Consider the following 8,115-nt stretch of genomic DNA (forward strand, 5'->3'; position numbering starts at 1 on the left):
GGACGTGCGGCGCGATCCATAGATGCATCTATCCTGCCGAGGCATTCGGCCCGCTCCACAAGAAAGGAGGACATTTTTTTATGTACCTCCGGAAGGAGAATATATTTATTATGAGATAAATTCGGGAGGAAGAATAATTTCTTTTAACAATTAATTGATATCTTTATCTAACAATTCACAATATATTCATATATATATATATATATATATATATATATATATACTTTGAGTTACTAATATTAATTAATCAGGGAATACAATTTACACAAATAACTCATGCTTTGAGTCCTAAACTACCCGGACTTTAGCATTTATAGTAGCTACATACGGATTCTCATCACCTCGTGCATACGTAGCCTCCACAATTAGCAATAATTATTCAATTTAATCCCTATGGGTAATTTTTCCCTCACAAGATTAGACAAGAGACTTACCTCGTCTCAAAGTCCACTTTCCGATTATCGCGTCGCGTAAAATTCTCGATTCAATGCCGAAAAATCCGAAACTATTCAAAAGTTATATAAAATAATTAATATATGTTCAATATTTCGAAATTCATCTATTAAATAAATTACCCTATCCAAATAAATTACCCTACCCGATTCAATGCCCACATGCCCGGATTCTGAAAAATTTCGGATGGAAACGTTACCCATAATCTCAAGAACTCAAATATATAATTTCTACCCAATTCCATAACTATTTTCGTGGTTAAAAATCTTATTTTTATAAAAATCTAGGTTTTTTTACCTAAACCCTTGATTTCTAAGATTTACTAGTTATAATCTACCCATAATCTATGTATTTAACTCAAAGGGTATAGAATTAACTTACCTTCAAGTTGTTAGTTGAACTCCCTTCTCAAAAGCTCTGAAATCGCCCGAAAATGGAGGAAAAATGGGCTTAAAATGTCTGAGCCCCAATTTTTAACCATTCTGCCAAGCAGTGATTTCGCACCTGCGGAAGGGGTACCGCACCTGCGGCTTTCGCACCTGCAGAAATTCCACGCAGGTGTGAGTTCCACTCGCCTGGGCCACGGTCGCATCTGCGCAAATATTCTCGCACCTGCGCGTTCGCAGGTGCGCCCAATGTTCTGCACCTACGATAGCATGCCTTCATTCCCCTTTCCGCTTCTGCGATTGAAGCTCGCATCTGCGAGGGTCACACCTGCGACTGTCCAAGTGCAGGTGCGAACGTACCAGAAGCAGAAAGCTTCAGCATTTTTTTCCCAAGCCCGAAATTGGTCTGAGCCTCGTCCGGTTAACACACGGGACCCCCGGAGTCCCATCCGAACATACCAACAGGTTTGAAATCATAAAACGGACTCGCTCAAATTCTCGGAACGCGTAAAACAACATCAATCTAAGAATAATACCCTAAGCCAAATTGATTCAAACTTAAGAATTTCAAGTTCTTCAATTTACATCCAATGCGCCGAAATATACTTAAACTACTTGGAATGACACGAAATTTTGCGTGCAAGTCTTAAATCATTATAAAGAACTATTCCCAAACTCGGAATTTCAAACGGACTTCAATTACTCAAAATCCTACTCCAAACCAAATTTAAAGAATTTTACACCTTCAAATAGTTAATTTTTACTATTAAGCGTCAAAACGCTCCCGGGTTATTCAAAACCCGATTCGGACATACGCCCAAGTCTAAAATCATCATATGAATCTATTGGAACAGTCAAATCCCGATTCCAGGGTCGTTTTCTCAAAATGTTGACCGAAGTCAAACTTGGCCTTTTAAGGCTAACTTAAGGAACCAAGTGTTCCGATTTCAACTCACACACTTCCAAATCTCGAACCAATCATCCCCGCGAGTCATAAATTAATAAAAGTATGTTCGGGGAGTTTTATTTTAAGGAATAGATTTCTAAAAGTTAAAATGACCGGTTGGGTCATTACACTTACGATTCGAGCCGTAGCCAACCCAATTGGTTAAAACTCAATATTAGTTTCTTTTCCTGTGAAATGATTAGAAATACTTGGAGAATTTGCAGCAGTACCCTATATTTGTGCAACCTTTTAATCTGTACCCTATTTTTTTAAAATTATTAATTTGGTAGCCATCTCACAAAAAATCAGTAATAATATGATAATTACACCCCTGACAAAAGATATAAAACGATTCCCTCCTCTCCTCTCAGCAACTTTATAAAAAAATTATAAACTTGTCCAGATTCATCTCAGAATCACACTTGCATGAAGTTGTTTTATCTTGAAGCTAAAACTTTATGCTAATGTAGCATGAAGGTGTTTCATGTTGAAACTAAAACTTCATGTTAATATAGCATGAAGATGTTTCACATTGAATCTAAAACTTCATGCTAATGCATGCTAAAGTTATTTATCCTGCAGTCTACAGTTTTGTCATGAATTTTATCCGAAACTTCAGTCTAAACATGCTGAAGTTATTTAGTTCATTTGCTAAAACTTCAGACTAAACATGCTAAAGTTATTTAGTTCATTTGCTAAAACTTAAGACTACACATGCTTAAGTTATTTAGTTCATTTGCTAAAATTTCAGACTAAACAGGCTTAAGTTTTTTAGTTCATTTGCTAAAACTTCAGACTAAATATGCTTAACTTTTTGTCTTGTAGTATGTAATTTTCTAATGAGTTTTTGCTAACACATGCTGAAGTTATTTAGTTCATTTGCTAAAATTTCAGACAAAACATGTTGAAGTTATTTAGTTCATTTGTTAAAACTTCAGACAAAACATATTAGTTCATTTGTTAAAATTTCAGACTAAACATGCTGAAATATTTTAGTTAATTTGATAAAATTTTAGACTAAACATGCTTAAGTTTTTGTCTTGTAGTATGTAATTTTCTAAAGAGCTTTTGCTAATGCATGCTGAAGTTATTTAGTTCATTTGCTAAAACTTCATACCAAAACATGCTGAAGTTTTGTAATGCAGTCTATAGTTTTGTCCTGTGTTTTATCCGAAACTTCAGTCTAAACAAGCTGAAGTTTTTTAGTTTATTTGCTAAAACTTCAGCCTAAACATGCTTAAATTTTTGTCATACAGTTTGTCAATAGCCTTTTATTAAAGAAGGGCAAAATCGTCTTTTTAAAGCGCTTTTAACAAAAAAATGGGTACGGATGCAAACGAAAAAATAAAATGGGTATAAGTTAAAAAAGGGCGACCAAATAGGGCGCTCCATGCAATTTTTACGAAATACTTTTATAAAAAATAGGTGGTTAAAACAGGTAAATTTTCTTTCATATAAAATAAAATGTCTATTAAGTAAAATATTTTAATATTCTTTTATAGGAAATGTCTATTTAAATAACCTAAATAACATATCATAAAATGGCCCTACTTTTAAATCTTTAACTCCTTCACAATTGGATATGGGCCGTATTTAGTAATACAATTTTTTGCAATAGGAAATTGCACTCATGTATTTATATTGTTCATATTTGAATTATTCCATCATCGAGGGTCCATAGCTCAGTGGTAGAGCATTTGACTGCAGATCAAGAGGTCACCGGTTCGAACCCGGTTGGGCCCTTAAATATTCATTGTTTATTATTTTGTGCGATTGGTTGTATTTCTCCTTTCCTATTTCTTTCGTAAATGGTGAAAGTTATCAAACGGATTCCAATATCCTCTTTCACTTCTTCAGATTTCGCTTAATCAATTTTCAGAGTTTACTCATATTACACACATATTATGCTGGTTTTTACAACAACAACCAAAAAATGAGTTTTTAAGAAACATTGTAATGATTGGAAAACTTCAAATATTTTCCCTATCATGTTTTTCTTCTCAATGTCATCCTTGTCTATTTATTTGCTGTGAAGATCAAATTTGCAATCTTAATCTTACTCTTGTATTTTTTAAATTTGTTTTGAAAACTCTTTCTTGAGTCAAGAGTATATCGAAAATAATTTTTCTACTCACGCAAAGTATAAGGTCTGCATATACCATCTCTCTAGACCCAGGCCACTTTCGGGATCAAACTGGGTATGTTGTAGTGTTTCTTAGATTGTAATACTAAACTTTGGACTTTCCATGACTGATAAGAGTTCTTGTGGGAAGTTCTCTTCCATGTGCCTAGGACTTCTTTTATCACAACAAAAGTACAATAAAGTCATTTGACAAAATCATGGTATGCTCAAGATAATCATGTGCTTAGAACTTCCTTTGTCTCAACAAAAAGTACATTAAAGTCATTTGTCAGAAACATGTTATGCTTAAGTATATGTAAATGAGATCGCACTCGGCCTTAGTCAATTAGCATGACTAGTTTTGGCAATCCTCAACAATATATAGAAGCCTAACTATGGTGCTAATGCTATGGCATAAAAGTATTGTTGATTGAGAGCTAACAAACCTGCCCTTTATAGTCGTAGATGTTGTCTTTGAAAAAGAGTTTGGTTTCTGTCAAAACATTATTTTTACTCTATTTGTACTGTATTAGTTTTAAGCAAAAGGGATTCATTGAACCTCGGGCTTAGGCACCTAATCTCAAGCGGTGTCACGTGACACTGCTTTGAAAGTTTTTTTCGTAAATATGTATATATGAATTATAAGAAAAATAAAAATATTTGGTATAAATATAAAGAATTCATCTTCTCCATATTCAAAATGCCAAGAGAACGCTCATAGTAATAAACCACATGGACAAATGTCATTGTATCATCATTAAATTTTTAATTAGCACTAAAACATATAATCTACTATCCGTAAATAAAGAAGGGAGAGCAAGTAAACTTCAAGTGCAGTAATAAAGGTACATAGCAAATATATATGATGAATTGATAAAAATTAAAGTTAAAAACTGTTATAATTCTGTATTGCTGTAATAAACAATTAAACTTTCTGAAAAAACAAAAAAACAGAAAGTTAGTAATACTTGTTTAACGAAATAGATTCTGAAAAATAAAAAACAGTATAGGAACAAATCGAGCCCACTGAATACACAGTGTGTCCTTAAGGAAATTATTCCCCTCAAGTACCCGAGATGCTGGAATATATCCTCCCAGGATAGAACGATTTAACTCACCAGTGTATTGGTACCAAAAACTCTGATGAACTGCGAACCACTCAATGATCGTAAAACACACTGAAAAATATTGTGCAGAAGAAGAAGAAGAAGAAGCTCAGAAAATTTCGTAAGGAAAGATTCCGGGATTCATACTCTATTTATAGAGTTGCTGGCATTGTTTCTGAAAAGGTTTGCAACCTTTCAGAAACAACCATGGCTGTTGGAAAAAGGGGTGTTTGAAATATTGCGAGAAAAATATATTTAAAATAATTCGGGAAGGACCTGACCGAACCGGGTCACGGGTCATGGGTTATTCCGGATTGAATTTTTTCGTTAATTATTTAATTAATTAATTAAATAATTGAAAGAAATTTTGTCCAAAAATATTAATCAATCAATCGATCTTTGACCGAATCCGAATCCGAATCCGAAGCCGAAGCCGAAGCCGAAGCCGAGCGAGCGACGCCGACGACGGCGCGAGGCTTGCCTTTTTCTTATCTCTTTAAGAGCTAGAAGAAGAGCAATTATATATATACCCATCAAAAACTTTTTCTTCCTCCGATATGGGACAATGTCCATTTCCCAAGGGAAACTCAAATATTTCATTTTTTCTCCATTTCTCATTCATCTTCTTTAAGCTACACAAGCTTAAAATCCCAACAATCCCCCACATGAATGGAGAATGGCTATAAAAGAAAGGAATGCACGGACGCATGTGTGTTTTACATGCAAGAATTAATTACATCTGGATAAGTAGGTTTCCCTTTGAACTTTCCGTAGTGAACTTATATCGAATATACTCGGTCAATCGGTAGATTTGATATCTTTGAACCGTCGAGTTTTGTTGTATACCTAGACAACATAAGTCACACAATCAGTCCTTAACCATCTATGCTTCTCACGGTTGTATTCGTTTCAGCCATGAACACCGCCTGGTTTCATGAGTGCTTAGAGAATGGGCCTTTACTTTCATTCCCCTTGAAGCGGCTTACACTTCACACTCACATGTGTAATCCTGTAGATACACTATCTGGTCATATCCTGCCAGACTTAGCAAATCATTAAAAAACCTTTAAGCTTTGTTGACTCATCAAAAAGCCTTAATACTTTACCTCGATTTCAGAACATTGTCTTCATTACGAGAATGGGTTGAGTTATTTGACAATGTTGAATCGTCATTCATAACTTTGTTTGATCTCTTTGAACCTAACTCGTGGGATCTCCAGTCTGCTAGGTAGAGTTACCGTCATGATGACTTGTCCTAGACCTTAACCCCATTCCCTTTGATGATCTTTCAACTGCCTCTCTAGATAGGCCTTTTGTAAATGGATCCGGCACGTTATCTCTTGAGTTTATATAGTCAATTGTGATAACATCACTAGAGAGTAGTTGTCTAATGGTATTGTGTCTCCGTCGTATATGACGAGATTTTCCGTTATACGTAACGCTCCCTGCCCTGCCTATTGCCGCTTGACTATCACAATGTATACAAATAGGTGCCAAAGGTTTGGGCCAAAATGGAATATCTTTCAAGAAATTCCGGAGCCATTCAGCTTCTTCATCGGCCTTATCTAAAGCTATGAATTCAGATTCCATTGTAGAACGGGCGATGCACGTTTGTTTGGATGATTTCCAAGACACTGCTCCACCCCCAATTGTGAAAACATATCCACTCGTGGATTTAACTTCAGATGATCCAGTGATCCAATTTGCATCACTATATCCCTCGATCACGGAGGGATATTTGTTATAATGCAAAGCGTAATTTTGGGTATGTTTGAGATACCCCAAAACTCGTTTCATTGCCATCCAATGTATGTGATTGGGATTACTTGTAAACCGACTCAGTTTACTAATAGAACATGCTATATCTGGTCGTGTACAATTCATGATATACATCAAACCTCCCAATACTCTTGCATAATCCAATTGTGAGTCACTTTCACCTTCATTCTTTTGAAGTGCATAACTCACGTCAATTGGAGTCTTGGCAATTTTGAAATCCAAATACTTGAACTTGTCAAGTACCTTTTCAATGTAGTGAGACTGTGATAATGCTAGACCTTGTGGAGTCTTGTGAATTCTGATTCCTAAGATCACATCAGCAACTCCTAAGTCTTTCATATCGAATTTGCTAGCCAACATGCGCTTAGTAGCATTTATATCTGCCATGTTTTTTCTCATTATCAATATGACATCAACATATAAACAAACAATGACTTCATGACCTGGAGTATTTTTAATGTAAACACATTTGTCGCACTTGTTGATTTTAAACCCACTTGCCAACATTGTTTGGTCAAATTTGGCATGCCATTGTTTGGGTGCTTGTTTAAGTCCATAAAGTGACTTAACAAGTTTGTACACTTTCTTTTCTTTACAAGTTACCACAAAACCCTCAGGTTGTTCCATGTATATCTCTTCCTCTAATTCTCCATTTAAGAAAGCTGTTTTAACATCCATTTGATGGATTTCAAGACCATACACTACCGCTAGTGCCACTAACACCCTAATAGATGTTATCCTCGTTACTGGCGAGTAAGTGTAAAAGTAATCAAGGCCTTCCTTTTGTCTATAACCTTTGACAACAAGTCTTGCCTTATATTTGTCAATAGTGCCATCAGCTTTCACTTTCCATTTAAAGATCCATTTCGAACCTAAAGGCTTATTTCCTAGAGGAAGATCTACCAATTCCCATGTATGGTTATCCAAAATTGATTGAATCTCACTATTGACTGCCTCTTTCCAAAACGCTGAATCAGAAGATAACATAGCTGCTTTAAAAGTTTGAGGCTCATTTTCAAGCAAGAATGTCACAAAATCTGGTCCAAAGGAAGTAGATGTTCTTTGACGTTTGCTACGCCTTGGATCTTCTATACTTGGAGTATTTTCCTTTGGGTTTTCCCGAGGTCGTTTAGGTCTTTCACTTAATGACTCACATTCAGTTTTATACGGATAGATTCTTTCAAAGAATTCAGCATTATCTGATTCCATTACCGTATTAATGTGAATTTCGGGATTATCGGATTTATGAACCAAAAACCGACATGCTTTACTGTTTGTGGCATATCCAATGAAAACGCAATCAACAGTTTTTGGTCCGATTTT

The 8,115-nt window shown here is 35.3% G+C and overlaps 1 non-coding gene across 1 annotated transcript; it reads left to right on the forward strand.

Annotated features, from left to right (window-relative positions):
- Positions 1-3,456: 3,456 nt before the first annotated feature.
- Positions 3,457-3,528, forward strand: TRNAC-GCA (transfer RNA cysteine (anticodon GCA)). The gene has a single exon. It is a non-coding gene; the product is annotated as a tRNA-Cys (tRNA).
- The last annotated feature ends 4,587 nt before the right edge of the window (positions 3,529-8,115 follow it).

Source organism: Nicotiana tomentosiformis, chromosome 4 (genome assembly GCF_000390325.3).
Source record: "Nicotiana tomentosiformis chromosome 4, ASM39032v3, whole genome shotgun sequence".
NCBI lineage: Eukaryota > Viridiplantae > Streptophyta > Magnoliopsida > Solanales > Solanaceae > Nicotiana > Nicotiana tomentosiformis.